The sequence below is a fragment of the Leopardus geoffroyi genome, chromosome C3, assembly GCF_018350155.1.
Source record: "Leopardus geoffroyi isolate Oge1 chromosome C3, O.geoffroyi_Oge1_pat1.0, whole genome shotgun sequence".
Classification (NCBI taxonomy): domain Eukaryota; kingdom Metazoa; phylum Chordata; class Mammalia; order Carnivora; family Felidae; genus Leopardus; species Leopardus geoffroyi.
Window position 1 is genome coordinate 144270786 of NC_059338.1, and position 18902 is coordinate 144289687.

The window sequence follows — 18902 nt, forward strand, 5'->3', positions numbered from 1 at the left end:
GGCAACTTGAGATTGGAAGTAGAACAAGGAATGATAAAACAAGAATAAAACATAAGAGAATAAGAACAGTAAACAAAAACCTGAAGGTTATTTGCCTTCTATTCCCTGAACTTGTTACCTTTGTTCTGTCATTTTGGAAATTCTTTCCCCCAGGCCTGACTTTTTTTTTGTAACAGATTTTTTTTTTTTTTAATGTTTATTTATTTTTGAGGGAGAGAGAGTCAGAGTGTGAGTGGAGGGCAGGGGGGCAGAGAGAGAAGGAGAGGCAGAATCCGAAGCAGGCTCCAGGCTCCGAGCTGTCCGCCCAGAGCCCGACGCGGGGCTCGAACCCACGAGCCACGAGACCATGACCCGAGCCGAAGTCGGACACTCAACCGACTGAGCCACTAGGCGCCCCTTTTTAGTTACAGCTTTATGGGAATACCAGTACCATACAACTCACCCATTTAAAGAACACAAGTCAGTGTTTCTTAGTATAGTCACTGAGTTGTTTTGCCTGATTTAAATGCTACCCAATCCTTGAAGTTCACCGTTGGTACTTTCCTGTACCCCCACCCACCCCATCCAGCCCCTTTCTCAACGCAAATTTTCTATACCTCTTTTCAACTCCGTTCTTTCTTCCATGAGCAGTTCCGTTAATAGCATTATCCGTGGAGGGGCTGGGTGGCTCAGTCAGGTAAGTGACTCTCTATTTCCGCTCAGGTCATGATTTCACACGTCTTGAGACGGAGCCCCACGTCAAGTTCTGTGCTGACAGCATGGAGCCTCCTTGGGATTTTCTCTCTCCCTCTCTCTCTGCCCTTCCCCTGCTCATATGCTCTCTCTCTCTCTGAAAATAAATAAATAAATAAATAAATAAATAAATTTTAAAAACCAGCCTTGTCCACACTTTTGAATCAAGCCAGCAAGCCTGGGTCAAAGCCTTGTCGAAGATGGCTGATTCTTTTCCTTTTCCTACTCAGTGTGAACACTCCAGCTGACTCCACCTTTGACATGTCCCGCCCACCCCCCCCTTCCCAACGCCAATCATTTCTGAGCCTTGTTTCAGGCCTCCCTACGTCTTCACTTGGATTGTTGTGAAGGTGTCCCAAATGAGTTCCCACCAGAAGACCGTTCCCCATTTTAATCTAGTCTTGCACTTGCCTTGCCAAACCCAAATTGTATCATCTTTCCCTTCTGTCTCAAACCTTTCCAGGTCTTCCAGTGACTTAGAGGTAAATCTAGATTCTTTGGCCGACCATCCACATCCTGCACCCTGTGGCTTCAGGTTATGCTTCTTGTCTTACTCCCTACCCTTCCTTCTCTTGTCATGCATCCAGAAAATTCCAGCCGCTGTGTTCTGAACCAGTAGGCTTCGGTATATTTATACAAATTGATACTTCTGCGCATATTTATGTACCGCAATTGCCCCCTTCTCCTTTGTCTGTCTGGGGAATTCTTCCACATCCTTCATATACTAAACGTGATACCAGCTCGGGGAAACCTTTCCCGAATACCCAGGACGATGTTTCCAGATCCTTCTAGCTGTTATTGCATTAGGTTCAAACCTCTTTTTCTGCCTGAAATTTAGATTGTGGTCATTTGGTCCACGTCTCTTTCAATTGCTAAGTTCAAGGGCCGTCCGGCCCTCACGCGGTGCCTTGTGCCATTCTCAGTCCATAGTGGGACTCAACGTGTAAAGCTGGATGTCGCTAAGTACATCTTCACTACAGTTGACGTCACGGTTTTCAGGAACTAGCTGGCAACTTCTTTGGTGCTGGTCTGGTTTGGGATTTTTAACTCTATACTGGTTTCTGGTTTTTTTCTCACTTCTTCCGTCTTCAGAATAGTCTTCCCACAAAGCAGAAAGTGAAGCATCTTAGAAATGGCTAGGTAAGGGACAAGGAGTGGCCCTTTTTTGGTGGCTAAGCCCCACAAAGCTCAGCTACCCTTTTAATCCAGGAGGTCGGTGAGAATAGAGGAGGGGATATAAAGAGCAGTTGGAAGGTAAGATTACGGTAAGAGAAATTTTAGTAAATCTGTTGAAGGTTTGGAAACGAAGAGATGGAGAGAGAGAATAGTGATATACTGTGAGTGTGACATTAGATTTTGAGCATACTTCTATTTAAAAAATCCATTCCCCAGTAAATGCCTATAATATAACAACCAGATGGTATATTTTGCTTTTTAAGATTTCTAACCTTTACAATATGCTGGCTTTATAAGGAGCCATTTGAATTTTAATGATCCAGATTTCCAAAAGGAGACGGTAGTTGATATAGTTTTGGGGTATCTGAAGTTTAGGATGGGAAGACGTACCCTCATATAGCCCCCGCTACCCCAGGTGGTATGTGTTTTTGCACATGGCCCTGCCTTAATCCTTTCCCCACTTTGCCCTTGGATGGGAATTGACGAGGACTTCAAGGTCAGCCAATCCATAACCTCTGATTGTAGTTCTAGTTCAAACAAAGCTAGAGAAATCAGACATTTTGTCCTTTGAAGTAGAATCACTCAGAAAGAGATCACCAAAAGCTATTGAGAGACAAACTGACCGGGGTAGCCGTCATGGGTCCCACTCAAACCGAAGTCACGAAGAAGTCATGAAGAAAAGCACACTGAGCAGGGGCACCTGGGTGGCTCAGTTGGTTCAGCGACCGACTTCAGCTCAGGTCATGATCTCACGGTTCGAGAGTTCCAGCCCCGTGTGGGGCTCTGTGCTGATAATTCCGAGCCTGGAGCCTGCTTCAGATTGTGTGTCGCCCTCTCTCTCTGCCCCTCCCCCATTTGTACTCTCTCTCTCTCTCTTTCTCCCTCAAAAATAAATAAACGATAAAAAATTTTTAAAAAAAGGCAGAGGCAAATGCTCAAGGCCTGAGAAAGGGATAAAGACGAACTGCTTTGGGTCTAATTATGTACTCCATATATATTCTCAGAATAACTCCACCCCCCCAGTAGTAGATCTCTACCCCTTGCACCCAAAAAACCCTTGCTAAAGTACGAATATTCTGGTATGTTTTCTGCTGTTTTTACTATAATACAGTAAACGAGGACCATTTTCTCCTTAGCTAACCTCCCTTGACAAATATCTTTATGGTTTGGGGCTCAACGAAACACCTACTTAGTAACCTTTTGTTATATTTCAAGTTCTGTGCTAGTCAGAAGGCAAGTGTCTCTTAATTTTGAGTTTACTGATGTGCTGTTAAATTAAAATAAGTATCATATATATATATATATATATATATATATGCCAGCAGCAATTGCAAAGTTGTGGCTACACATTCCTATGATGGCAGCCACAGGCATTATCACTCCTTGGCCTGCAAAGGCAGAACCTAATATTGTCACCTGTTTGAGAGTAGCCATCGTAGGTAAAGCCCAGCGGAGACCTGCCAGAGTCGGCTTCTAGTCAGGACCTCCAGTTGCTGTTCATGATGTTGGGCTAAATAATGGCCACCCAAAGATATCCTGTCCTAATCCCTGGAATGTGTAAATATTACCTTATATGAGAAAGGGAATCTTGGTAGATACGATTAAGGATCTTGACATGAGGAGATAGTCCTAGACTACCCAGGTGGGCCCTAAATTCAATCTCAAGTGTCTTTCTAAGAGACAGGCAGAGGCAAATGACATACCCAGAAGATGGGAAGCCATGTGACCACAGAGGCAAAAATGGAAGCGATACAGCACAAGCAGGGAATGACGGCAGCCACCAGAGGCTGGAGGAGCTAAGGAAAAATATTCCCCTTGGGCCTCTGAGGGGAGCAAGTCCCTGCCGACGTCTTGATTTTGGCCCAGGGAAACTGATCTTGGACTTCTGGATCTAAGTTTCTTTTGTTTTAATCCACCATATTTGTGGTAATTTGTTAGAGGACGACAAGATTGCTTTTCTTCAGAAATCAGAAAGGGAGAAATGAGAGAGGCTGCTGATGAGTTTCTTAGATAAGCACAATGAATAAAGAATGTCCTCGGCTGGAATCATGTCGACCTCACAGATTTTATACTTGTGGGGATTTTATGAGCCTCTACCTCGATCAGTGACCACAGATAGCCTCCTAACTTGTGTTGAAGAATCATGATAGGGGCGCCTGGGTGGCGCAGTCGGTTGGGCGTCCGACTTCAGCCAGGTCACGATCTCGCGGTCCGTGAGTTCGAGCCCCGCGTCGGGCTCTGGGCTGATGGCTCAGAGCCTGGAGCCTGTTTCTGATTCTGTGTCTCCCTCTCTCTCTGCCCCTCCCCCGTTCATGCTCTGTCTCTTTCTGTCCCAAAAACAAATAAACGTTGAAAAAAAAAAATTTAAAAAAAAAAAAAAAAAAAAAAAAGAATCATGATAGGCCTCAGATCTCCTCGATTCTAGAAGGACTTGGTTCAGCTCAGATTATACAGAGATCTTTCTGAACTGATGTTTGCCATTCAATGCTTGTAAACCTGAGTTACTGTCTGGGAGGCTGTGGTATGAAAAACAGCTCCAACGGAAGACAGGTGTGTGTGAATTGCCAGTTCTGCCCTAGGGGACACTTGGTATCTGGAGCTATGGCTGTGGTGACATTTGGAAGTCTCTTGTACAATGTATGCAGACCTGAATTCAAGGGTCTCCAAGAACAACGTTCATTGGAAATGATGTTATGAGACATCACTATCTTGTTCCCGATTGCTATCATTTGATCATTAAGTATGTTTGTTGTAAACTGTTAGTGAATTATCTTCTGTTTCTAATTTGCCAAGAGTTTAAATGTTTATCATAAATAGGTTTTGAGTTTTAGTAAATAATTTTTTTCCCGAATCTATTGAGAATATCATCTGTTTTTGCTGTCTTAATCTATTAATGTTCTGAATTATTTGAGTAAATTTTCTTTTTTTTTTAATAGGAAATTTATTGTCAAATTGGTTTCCATACAACACCCAGTGCTCATCCCCACAGGTGCCCTCCTCCATACCCATCGCCCACTTTCCCTCCCCCCCCACCCCCCATCAACCCTCAGTTTATTCTCAGTTTTTAAGACTCTCTTATGGTTTGCCTCCCTCCCTCTCTCTTTTTTTCCCCCTTCCCCTCCCCCATGGTCTTCTGTCAAGTTTCTCAGGATCCACATAAGAGTGAAAACATATGGTATCTGTCTTTCTCTGTATGACTTACTTCACTTAGCATAACACTCTCCAGTTCCATCCACATTGCTACAAATGGCCATATTTCATTCTTTCTCATTGCCACGTAGTACTCCATTGTGTATATAAACAACAATTTCTTTATCCATTCGTCAGTTGATGGACATTTAGGCTCTTTCCATAATCTGGCTATTGTTGAGAGTGCTGCTATAAACATAGGGGTACAAGTGCCCCTATGCATCAGCACTCCTGGATCCCTTGGGTAAATTCCTAGCAGTGCTATTTCTGGGTCATAGGGTAGTTCTATTCTTAATTTTCTGAGGAACCTCCATAATGTTTTCCAGAGTGGCTGCACCAGTTTGTCTTCCCACCAAGAGTGCAAGAGGGTTCCCGTGTCTCCACATCCTTGCCAGCATCTATAGTCTCTTGATTTGTTCATTTCAGCCATTGAGTAAATTTTCTAATGTTAAACTAACCTTGGATTCCTGAAATAGAGCACTTTGATATGATCAATTATACTTTGACATATATGGCTTGGATTCATTTGGCTAAAAGATATTTCTGAGAAGGCGCCTGGGTGGCTTAGTTGGTTAAGCTTCTGACTCTTGATTTCAGCTCAGGTCATGATCTCATGGTTCCTGAGTTCAAGCCCCACATTGGGCTCCATGCTGACAGTGAGGAGCCCGTGTGGGATTCTTTCTCTCCCTGTTTCCCTACTCCATCTCTGCCTCTCTCTCTCAAAAATAAATAAGTAAACTTAAAAAAAAGATATTTCTGAGTCTATATACATGAGTGAATTAGCTTATTTTTAATAAAAATAATTTTTATTTGATTTTCTTATAGAATTTTAGCATGAAGGTAATTTTAGTCTTATGAAATGAACTTTAGAGTATTCCCCTTTTTCCTCTTATTTGGATGATTAAAAAAAAATGAAATAGCTCACAAAACAACCGAATTCTAGGTTTCCTTTGCACGAAGATTATTAGCTGCTGATTCAATTTCTTTAAATATTATAGAGGTGTTCAGGTTGTGTGTTTCTCCTTTAGCCAGTTTTAATAGTCTTTTCCACAATGCATTTTAGCCAAGTTTTAAAATTTCATAGGTATAAAGCCATCCATGTTATTCTCTCATTACCATTTTAATCTATGATTTATATGTGCTATGCTTCTATTTTCACTGTTAACATATTTGTCTGTGTGCGTATCGTCTCTTTTTGTCGTGACCAGTTTCAGCAGACATTTTTGTCTATTTTAGTGTATTCTTTTCAAAAAACCAATTTTTGGCTGCCTTGATCTTCATTATGATGTGGTTGCTATGTTCTTTAATTATTGCTCCTATTTTTATCATCTGATTACTGTCATTTTCTTTGGACCAGTAATTTATGTTTCTCTTTGTCTTAGTTTTGACAATTAGCTCATTAAATTTCAACGTTCTCTTTTTCCAAGGTAAGAATTTATGGCTATAAATTTCTCTGTAAGTACAGCTTGAGCTATATCCTGCAAATTTCGGTAGGTAATATTTTCATTCAGTTCTGGGTACTTTCTAATTCCCCTTGAAATATAGCCTTTAATAAATTAATTATTTAAAAGTATAATTTAGGGGTGGCTGGGTGGCTCAGTCGGTTAAGTGCCCACTAGTGATTCAGGCTATGCCCTCGCAGTTTGTGGGTTCAAGCCCCGTGTTGGGATCTGTGCTGCCAGCTCAGAACCTGGAGTCTGCTTGGGATTCTGTGTGTGTCTCTCTCTCTGCCCGTCCTCCGCTCATACTCTCTCTCTCTCTCGAAAATAAATAACCAGGGGCGCCTGGGTGGCGCAGTCGGTTAAGCGTCCGACTTCAGCCAGGTCACGATCTCGCGGTCCGTGAGTTCGAGCCCCGCGTCAGGCTCTGGGCTGATGGCTCAGAGCCTGGAGCCTGTTTCCGATTCTGTGTCTCCCTCACTCTCTGCCCCTCCCCCGTTCGTGCTCTGTCTCACTCTGTCCCAAAAATAAATAAACGTTGAAAAAAAAATTAAAAAAAAAAAAGAATAAATAACCAATAAAAAATTTAAAAAATTAAAAATATAATTTAAATTTTCCAAACATGCTTTAAGTTTTTTTAAGTTTTCTTTTCATTTTGTTATAGACCCATATGGTTGCCCATATGATACTGAATGTGGTGAACATCTACAAGTGTTACGTTCGTGTTTAAGAACCAAGCAATAGCACTACTAGGAATTTATCCAAAGCATACTGGAGTGCTGATTTACAGGGGCACTTGTACCCCAACGTTTATAGCAGCGCTTTCAACAATAGCCAAATTATGGAAAGAGCCCAAATGTCCATCACCTGATGAATGGATAAAGAAGGTGTAGTTTACACATACAATGGAATACTACTTGGCGACGAGAAAGAACGCAATCCTGCCATTTGCAGCAACGTGGATGGAACTGGAGGGTATTATGCTAAGTGAAATAAGTCAGTCAGAGAAGGACAGATATCATATGTTTTCACTCATCTGTGGAATTTGAGAAATGTAACAGAAGACCATGGGGGAAGGGAAGGGGAAAAATAGTTTCAAACAGAGAGGGAGGCAAACCATAAGAGACTCTTAAATACAGAGAACAAACGGAGGGTTGATGGGGGGTGGGCACAGGGAGAGGGGAAAACGGGTGATGGGCATTGAGGAGAGCACTTGTTGGGATGAGCACTGGATGTTGTACGTAAGTGATGAATCACGGGAATCTACCCCCCAAACCAAGAGCACACTGTATACACTGTATATTAGCCAACTTGACACTAAATTATATTAGAAAAAGAGAGATATGTGTATATTCTCTAAAAGCTGGATAAGCTTTCTGATTATATCCACTAAATAAAACACTTTTTCTAACTCGTAAATTAAGAATGTTTTAAGTGATAAGAGGCCATGTTCTCTATAAATTCTTTCTCCTCTTAGAGTGTTTCTCTTAAGCCTTCCCTAGATTAACTGCATCAGAATCTCTGAGGTGCTTGCTAAATATTCAGATAGATGGGAACCACTCCCCAACCCACCAGCGAGTCTGATCGAACAGTTCTAGGTTCTATGACCAGAAATTTGCATTTAACATGGTTTAAGAAACAGGAAATAGTGGGCACCAGTGTGGTTCAATCATTTGGGTGTCAGACTTCGGCTCAGGTCATGATCTCACAGCTCGTGAGTTCGAGCCCCGCGTCGGGCTCTGTGTTGACAGCTAGAGCCTGGAGCCTGCTTCGGATTCTGTGTCTCCCTCTCTCTCTGCCCCTCCCCCACTCATGTTCTGTCTCTCTCTCTCAAAAATAAATAAACATTAAAAAAATTACAAAAAAAAAGAAACAAGGAAGAACAAGACTATGGAAGGTAATCCACTGGAAGGTGATTATGTAATGCTGTTATCCTCAATATTTTTTTCTAGTTTAATCAGCCTCTTTTGTTCAAGAAATCAATTTTTTCCCCTCAAAGAGTACTTTATGAACTATTTTAAAGATTTTTTAAAAGACAAACATAGTTACAATGTAAACTGTGAGAGTCTAATTTCCTATGGTATGTAACTGATAATACTTTCAGGCTCATAATACCTTCAGGCTGATTCATGACTTATTTCTTTTAGTATGATGGATTTCTTTCATTCTTACTGAGGTTCTCCTGCTTTATTTCATTTCATTTCATTTCTTCATTTCATTTCATTTCATTTCATTTCATTTCATTTTTTAAAGTTTATCTATTTATTTTGAAAGAGAGAGACAGAGAGTGGAAGGGGCAGAGAGAGAGAGAGGGAGAGAGAGAATCCCAAGCAGGCTCCACACTGCCAGTGCAGAGCCCGATGCGGGGCTTGAATTCACAAACTGTGAGGTCACAACCTGCGCTGAAACCGAGGGTCAGATGCTTAGCCCACTGAGCCACCCAGGCGCCCGGAGATTCTCCTGTTTTAAAATAGTGCCAAAGAATGCTAATTACTTTACTAATAATAGTTTATTAAAACTCACATTGCATTTTAGCTTGAATCATGGCGTTTAGTATTACATTATTCTCTGTTTTGTGTGCATGGGTTTTATCTGCTTAAATCAATTGTATATTATTTGAGATTAGGAGCTGTCCTATATGCATTTTTATATATTGACTCCAATATCTAGTATTATGTGGACTGGTAATATAGATAGTGAAAAATACGATATTTTAAATTGATAGTTTTCAAAGGTTATGCTTTTTTTGTTTGCTTGTTTTTGTTTTGGCACATCCTTTTTTCAAGTTAATGAATTTCAGGGTCTTAAAAAACAGCATCGACTTCAAAAGTGATAAGTAAGACTTAAATTTATCATTATTTTCACAAAGTCTTTTACTGCAATATTAATTTTTCTTTGTCTTTATAACAGGATCTAAGGAAAAATATAAGAAATGCATCTACCTGTTATTATCATCATAACATTCGTAAATACGTTTTAATTTACAAAGTGTTTCTGCACTGCTTTTTATCCATTTAGTCATAACAACAATCATGTGAATATTAACCTTACAAATAAATATAAAAATTTATTTCTACTTGAGCAATGGTTCAGACAGGTTTCAGAGACTGGCTTAAGAGAAAACCAGAATCAAGATGTCTTTCTCTTGGTCTGCGTGGCAAATACAAGCACATCATAGTCTGACCAGACAAATACAGTTCACAGAACAAGTGTTAATAAGGATGTGAAAGCAACTGTAAGACAAAACTGAATTTATTACACCTGCTCGGCAAGAAAGACCTGCATTTGGAAAAATTCTCACCAGTATATATCAGTTGATCTTACATATATCATGTTGGGTAAATGAATAGGGTTTCCACTAGTTGTAATAGAAGCAGAGAAGTTATGACTGGCTCTATGAGAGAAGAAAAAGAATTTCATTGCTCCCAGATTTAAGTGGGGGCTCAGCATTCCAATCTATCTCAGTGTACAGTTTGTTTATCTAGTCCATATGCTACCCTTGAAGCTTATTAGCCAGGGAAACTTCTACAGATTTCCATAGCATACATACGTGCCCACACAATCTTGCCATTAACTGTAACAACTTTATCAAAGTGTGAAGGAATAGACATCAGACAATAAAGACCTACAAAACCAAGTTACTTTTTGTTTCAGTTTGTAAATGAAAAGCATATATATATATGCAAAAAGCATATTTTACCTATTGTTATTCTTTGATTTAACCTAGCATATTGGATCTTCAGGGAGGTGGATCTATAATAATCTACTTGGATAACTCTCTACAACTGTGTCTGAGTTCTGAGTATGGTGGAGACCATATTGGTGGTCAAAATTGCATCATCTTTAAATGCCTCAAGTTCAAAATTAGTGCAAAGTGAGTCTGGAAGAAGGATTTAAAACTGGCACCTCACCACAACATACATAGTTTGTAATAGGAAGTCTCGTGACTAAGGGACTTTGTCATTATCTACGTTAAGCAGGTTTGGAAATGGCATCTGGATAAGAAAATAGAGACTAAGTCCTAAGAACGTATTATGACTCAGGGTAACTTCTTTCCTGTCTGGGTAGAAATATTGATTTGAAGATCAGTTCAGTGACAACCATATAAATGAAGCCAGGCATTGCAATCTGATACTTTGATTTCACCCAAGAGTATTCTTTTGAGTTTAACGATGTTCCATAGACCATTAAAAATATTTTCATAAGTGGATTCTTCTTAACCGAGAACCAGTACGTCAACATTTTCTACTAAGAATTCCCTTGAAAACAGTTTTTTTTTTTTTCTGTTGTTTGAGTGTAATTCAAGATCTCGCCACTGGTTTTTCTTTTCCTACCAAACCATTAAAATGAAAACAGAAGAGAGGCGTTTCTTTACCCTACTGATATTTCTAGTGAATAGCATCTTTTAGCATAGTTAAGCAAACTGATATAACGATTGTAAACAAGCAAATTAATTTATGACCTACTCTACCTAATTAAGAAATCCAAAAAAAATTTTTTTTAAATGGCATGATTTGAGACCAGAGAATCTGTCACGTCTGTGGGTAAAACTTCATGTTGATTTGAAAACTTTCCAAGTTCAACTGTGCCTGACTTGCTTCCTTGGGGGCAGGGAAGTTATTACTAGATGCATTCCTGAGGATGTAGGGTTGACAATACTCCCTCAGAACCTTCCAAGTCCTAAATCGTGAGTCCAAGTGGGGCTGAGGTTTGGGCCAGGGATGTGTGTGTGTGTGTGTGTGTGTGTGTGTGTGTATAGAGGGAGCGTGGTTCTGAGTGCAGAGAAACCTCCACAGAAACTACCAGTTCTTCTTGGTGACAAGACTGAGTTTGTCTCTCCCACCTTTAACTAGAGTAAGTTCCTTGCACCTTTCTCAGAATGAGCATAGAGGTAGCCTCGCTCTTCCGGAGATTGGATGGGAACAATGCTTTCCCTGTCCATGAGGTGGAAGACAGAAAAATCCATTGTCCTTCTCTCCTGGCTGAGGCTGGAGGAAGCTTGGTGAGCACCTGTAGAGTACTTGTAAGACTCCTAGGCACTGAGGGAAAATGATAATGACTAAATAATTTAGGAACTATATAATTTAGACTTGGATGGAGCTGGTCAGAGGGGAACCAAAGGGCAAAAAGGAGGAAAAGATAGAAGAGAGAAATGGAGGAAACAACCATGAATGAGCATTTCAGCATATGCCTCTTATAAACTAAGATTCGGCTCTCAATGAAAACAAATAAAGCTCTCACTTCAAGTAAGAAAGTAAGAGGAAGGAGATGGAGAGCCTGGGTGGCTCAGTCGGTTGAGCTTCCGACTTCCGCTAGGGTCACGATCTCACGGTTCCTGAGTTCCAGCCCCGCGTGGGGCTCTGTGCTGACAGCTCGGAGCCTGGAACCTGATTCGGATTCTGTGTCTCCCTCTCTCTCTGCCCCTTCCCTGCTCATGCTCTGTCTCTCTATCTCTGTCTCTCAAAGATAAATTAACATTTAAAAAAAAAGGTAAGAGGAAGGAGAGAATCTGGGAGAACAATTTGAATCAACTTTCAAATTTATGTACCCTTCTCACTTTTTACCAACATTTCTCTTAAATTCAAATGGAATGAAACATTTTTTTCTTTATGATTTTTTCCAGAATTAAGTACTTTTTAAAATGGTAGATCAAAGAAAGTTGCCAAGGTCTAGTCTTCACCAGCTGGAGAGCTAGAAAGTGGGTTTTTGTTTTGTCTTCCTTTGTTTTTGACTTTCCACAAACAACACTCTTGCATTTTCAAGTTAAGATTATATACAAAGTGGAAAACATCATAGTAAGAGTTCTTCCAGAAATCCTTCTATCTCGGTAGAAAATAGGAAATCTTAGAAACTTTGGAGAAGAAAAGGACAGATTTAAGCTTCCTCCTGTAACTTAGTTACTGTTTTTACAGACCAAGCTTTGAGATGTTTGGAAAAAGGAGCCCAGTGAACGGCCACTCTGGGAATTTTTGTTCCAAAGTAGGTAGAGAACCTGAATCAACAGTGGTTTACTTTCCCCTTTTTGTTAAAAATGGCATCCATGGGGGCACCTGGGTGGCTCATTCGGTTAAGTGTCTGACTTCAGCTCAGGTCATGATCTCACTGTCCCAACCCTTGACACAGAACAAACCTGGCCATAGTCTTACTAGAGACAGTATCAGAAGATGATTCCATCCAGATGTGCCCTTCCAGATGGAAAAACATCAGTGTACCTCTATGGGTCTTAATCATTCCATTCCTAGAGAGATGGAGTGACCAATGTGATGATTTTGGAAGGAGAATCTGAGCACGTTAGCTAGCCACTTTCATTTGGAATTTGTTGTCTATAAAGAATAAGCGTTCTCCTTGACTACCCCCCCAGGGGAAAGCTCTGTGGGGGAGAGAAACATAGGGGAGAGGTGAGGGGCGGGACTGTCCTGGTCCCACATTATTCTTTGTCCCAAGCTGCCCCGGATGAGATTTTAGGTTCATTATGAAGGAATACATTTGTCTGAGCCACATTCTCCAGTCGTGGCTTAGTCTTCACCTGCCTTATTCCATTATTTTGTTTCTCAAATGTTTAGAACTTGGTAGAGGTCACAGTGATGCCAACTACTGTACCATCTTTAAAATCCCAATAGGCAAAAGAGTATGAACTGTAGAGAGTAACACAGAACATTCGGAGTAACTGTGCTGTTCCCCCAATGAGTATAGTTTAATTGGTTTATAAAATTACAGAATCATGGAGTTGGATGGATCCCTCCAGAAAAAAATCTGTGCAGAGTGCTATTATTTAAGGCTTAGACCAATGATGACAGCTTTTTTTTTTTCCTGAGCATACATAACAGATTGTCATAGTCCCAAGACTCCTTAACTCCACCTTACCTTCCCCTTCCTAATAATAAGTGCCAATCAATCCCAGAATAGCTCCTTATTACACTCAGAATGAAGACATAAATTTGATGAAAATGAAAATTGCACGTTTAAGTTGTCAACATATCAAACCTATTTATCTCATTATTTTAATGAACAAATTCGAATATTCTTCAGTATTTTCAGAAACACATGAATAATAATGTTTCAAAAGCCCAATTTGTTTTTGTTTCTTAGAAAGACTGCCAAAGAACACCTTCCTGTATTTTACACTCCCTCCCAAGTAAATAGCTTGAGACCAAAATAGGAAAGTTGGTAAGTTATACATATAGTTCGATTCGGATTTTACTTTTGTGTAGCAACGTTCCTATCATCCCGAGACCCAACTTCCATTGTGCGTCGGCTTTACCGAAATGCTAAGCAAATTTTCTGTCAGCCAAAAATGCATTTGAGGATCTCTTTTGAATTTTAAAATGTACGATTCTACCTTTCTGTCCGATTTAGAGTAAATGAGTTTCCTGTTCTCGGGTGACTGAAGATCATGACTCAAACACATTTTGTTCAATGACTAGAGCCATATATGGCAGACAAAATGGCAGCTTTCATTATGGGTCAACATATTCTTCCATCTTCTACCTCGTTAAGAACTTACACGGGGTAAGCTCATTGATCACACGTCATTAAGGTGCCTGTGCCTTTCTTTCCCGCAGACGAAAGAGCATTGAGCTGAAAGGGCGAGAGCTCCGCATAGGTTCTCAGAGTTCAAGTTAGCCACTGTTAAAGGGGAATGCTCCCTGTCTTGCGTGAGCTACTGATGACAGACAGGGCATGTTGTGAAGCTCCCCCTTTAAATGGAACAGGGAAAGGCAAAGGGAAAGAGGAGAAGCTTGCATTTCCCAATCCCTTGGGTGTGAATTTGGCATAATATTCGCATTGCGCTGTGTCTCTCTGCCATTAACCCCCCTGTTCAGCACGGAGCCCTCGTTCGTGGAAAATACCTAGTGCGGGACCAGAGGGTGTATTTCCCCACCATTCAAAGGCCTGTGCCATCATTTACAGACCCTCTTCTCAAATACTGAATATGACAGTGACCTTGCTGGCCTTGCAGCCTTTCTAAATTCCCATTAGCACTAAATTCAGGTTTTTTCTTTTCTATGAGAACTAAAGAAATTGACTATCATTTAGCGACGGATCTCTAACCATAGGAGTCCTATCGAGATGACGGTGTCGCCCCGTCTTCCTTCTACCCACAAGCACATACTCAGAGTCAAGAAGGCAGTGCGTTATACTGGGGGAGACAGGGAATCGACGTAACGACGCCCCTCCAGGTAAACACGTGTCTGGGAGACTTCGCAGGCACCTGGGGCCGAGTTTCCACTGCCCGGAACTTGTCTCGGATGCCAGTCTGGCCTCAGTGCCACCAGGACTTGATCTCCTATGCGGTGACCCCCTGCCCCATCGTGGGAGCAGAAGCACCAGTGAAGCAGGCGGTGCAAGTCTCCTGCCTACACTCTCCGAAAGTGCACCTTCTCAGCAATTCCTTAGCGTTTGTTGACATGGTGGTTAGAAGACTGAGGAAAATGGCATCGGAAGAGACCCCGGGGGGGCAAGACGGGAAGACGTATAGGGAACCCTTTGCCCGCTCGCCGCCTTCTGTCTGGCTGGCTTCCCGGGGTGTGAGAAGTTTCCTTTCTCTGCCTGGGAATCCACCCATTGTCCTTGATTCCATTTGTCAGGCCTGTCACCCTGGCCTGGAGGAGTCTTCTGTGTTGTACAAGATAGACTAGATGTTTTCTTTATCTTTCTTGGAGGAGGCACACCCCAAAGGCCTGGGATGCCAGAGGAATCAGGAAGTGACAAGGATTAAGTAAGGCTTCTGTATCCTCTGTCTTTCTGGGTGAGGGAAGGAATGCCTCCTCGGATCGTAAGACGAGAGCCGAAGCTAGCCAAAAAGGAAAGAAAGAGTTCAAGGAGTGGACGGAACAGGAGGGAAAACTGCACAAAGGGATCCCCCCAGATTTGGGGCTCTTCCCAGGAAGCAAGTGTCGGCACCATGTGAGGAGAGAGGAGCTCTCTCACCAGCAAGGGGCACACACAGGGCCCTGGAAAGGGCTGTGGCCCTGCCCTGCCACGAGTTGTTACCCACTCAGGTCGTATGGGAAAGAGAAGCTGCCAACACAGGGCACGCAATTTGGAGTGGGATGAGAAAAGACACTCGACAAAGACTTAACTTTCATCAGGCTCCTTCAGGCCCTCTTTGGACTGGGCCCCGTCCTTGGGGCTTGACCTCAAGAGCAAGAATCCTGTGAAGTCAGTTTAGTGAGACTACCCTGCCCTCAGTATCTGACCACCCTTGATATCTGATCACGTTCCTCACCCTCCAACCCCCCACCCCCCACGTGCTATCTGCTCACCCTGCCTGCCTTCTGCAAGCATCCTGCCAAATTGGTTTAGCCAGAAACCCTTTTCCCCCATCCCCATGTCACCTCTTAGTAATTTTTACGCTGCTCCTTGGCCACAAACGCCCAATTTTCCTTGCTGCATGTGGAGCTGAGCCTAGGTCTATACTGAGATTTGGTTTCCCCTGTTGCGATGGTTCTTGGATAGAATCTGTTTTTGCCTCTGGAACTACTGTCCGTCTCTGGATTTTTCCTTGGCAGGCCTTGCAGAGCTCTAAAACTAGGTAGAGCCTGGTAGATAGGGCCCAGAAAAAGAGGCTTGATGGAGAACGTTCTGAATGATTCTCAAGAGGCAGCAGATCAGGCAGTGTAGGTCCTGGTGATGACCAAAGTGAATCCAACATTTCCGTTCAATTCGCTCCTAGTGGGGACCTGGGCTCGGTAGCTGCTTAAGTGATGCATCAGCCTAACCAGAATCTCATGATTAAATAAGAAAATTACTACAGGGGATTAAAAGCTATATCCATGGCTTTTTTTTTTTTTTAAATGAATGGATATTACTTTTAATCTTCTTTATCACTAACATTATGTATACTAAAGGAACTGCTAGATTACCCAGAAGAACAAGATCAAGGAAGTAAAAATCAGCCACAACTCTGCTGCCTGGGCGTTATAACACTGATATATGTGCACCTGGAATTTTTTTCTATTTCTGCACGTACACTTGAACTATGTTAAACTCATTGAGGTGTAACTTACATACAATAGAGCATATTTATGTATTTAGTTATTGAAATTCCAATGCAGGTAACATACAGTGTTCTATTAGTTTCAGGTGTGCAAAGCACACCCATTTTAAATGTGGATTGTGATGAGCTTTGACACACACATACAACCATGCAATTTCTACCAGCGTTGAGATACGGAGCATTACCACAAAACATTCCCTCTTGTCCGTGTGAAGTCAATCTCCCCACCACCTGTACTGCAAACCTGGGCCATGCCCTGACCCACTTTCTGTTACCATACCCTGTTTTTTCTGTTCTAGAATTTCATAAAATGCGATTATACACCATTCACCCTTTCCTGCCTGACTGCTTTTGCTCAGATAATTATTTTAGCTTCGACCAGGGTGTTAGAGGTATCACAGTTCATTTTTTTTTTTTTCCATTGGCACATGGCATCCTATTAGGGAAATATACCACAACCTGTTTATCCACTTGGCTATTATCGAAGAGTCCTTAGCTATTATGAATAAGGTGCTGAACGTTCAAGTACAAATCTTTATGGGAACATACATTCTCATCTCTTGGGGTAAATGCCTGGGAATTCAATTGCCCGGTCATGGTGAGTGTATGTTACGTTTTACAAGGAGCTTTCAAACTGTTTTCCAAAGTGTCTCTGGCATTTTTGTAGTCCTAACAGAAACGTATAGCCGTCCCAGTGGCTCCAAGTCTTTGTCGACACTTAGTAGAGTCAATCTTTTTAATTTTAGCTATTTTAGCGGGTGCATAGTGATATTTCTTTGTGGCTTCACTTTGGATTACCCTGAGCATTTTTTTCATGAGCTCGTTGGCACACCATTATATATATATTTCTGCAATGGAACTATTCAGATCTTTTGCTTATTATTTATTAAGTGTTCTTGTTTTATTATTGAATTATAAGAGTTCCTTATACGTTCCAGATTCAGGTTGTTCAGTGAGACTTACATATGGTGGCTATGTTCTAGCCTGTGTCTTGCCTTTTCATTTTCTTCACAGTATTTTCAAAAAACGATGCTTTTTTATTTTGATAAAGTCTGATTTATCAATGTAATGATTTATACATTTTTGTGTTCTATCTAGGAATTTTTCTTTACCCCAACTTTATGAATATATCTTACCATGCTTTTCTTCTGGAAGTTTAAAAGTTTATTTTTAACTTTGGTCTGTAACTCATTTCAAGGTAACATTTATATTTAGTTTGAGGTAAGGGTCAAAGTTCACGTTTATTTTATTTTTATTTTTACATACAAATGTACTATTGTTCCAGCATCATTTATTGAAAATACTGTCCTGGGGCACTGGGTGGCTCAGTCGGTTAAGCATCTGACTTTGGCTCGGGTCATGATCTCACCGTTCATGAGTTCGAGCCCCGCATCGGGCTCTGTGCTGACAGCTGGGAGCCTGGAGCCTGCTTCGGATTCTGTGTCTCGCTCTCTCTCTGCTCCTCCCCTGCTCACGCTCTGTCTCTGTCTGTCTCAAAAATAAATAAAACATTAAAGAAAAATGAAAATACTATCCTTTCCCCACTGAATTACCTTGACACTTATTCAAAATCTATTGTGCATAGTGTACATCTACTTCTGTACTCTTACGCTTCCTTATTAATTTCTAAGCTCATCATTATGCCCATACCACACTGTCTTAATTACTACAACTTTTTAGTAACTCTTGAAAGCAAAGGGTGTGTGTTCTACAACTTTGTTCTTTTTCAAGTTTGTTTAGCCATTTCCTATTTCTTTGTACTTCCATTTATATTTTAGAATGAGCTTGTCAACTTCTACAATAAGGCCTCCTGGGATTTTTATTGGGATTACATCAAATCTTAGGTCAGTGCTGTCCAACAGAAATATGATGTGAATCGCATATCATTTGGGTTGTGGTTTTGGGTGTGGTCTTTGTTTTTTAAATAGAATTACTAGGCTGATAGAGTTAGAGAATGAGAAAAACGGAGTATTTGGATAGGCAGCATGGCTTGTTAGAAAGAGCTTGGAATTTGGAGATAGAAGATCTAAGTTTGATTCGGGCTCTGTTCTGAGACCTTCGGCAAGTTATTTAATCATTCCGAGCTTTGGTTTCTTTATTTGCAAAACAGGAATGATAATACAACTGGATCCTTGAATGAGATAACATATCAGGAAATAAATCTTCGTAAGCCATGGAAGTGGAGAAAATCCTCATTCCTTTGGGACCCTTTCCATTTTACGCTTTGTGTGAAAAGAAACAACCTGTAAGGATGGCTTTTGCAACATGCGTACCTGATGCGTAGTGAGCAAAGCTCTAGGTTTATATTTCGTCATTACTACGTACGTTGAGGCCTAAGACAGTGCTCAAATAGATCACTTTTATTA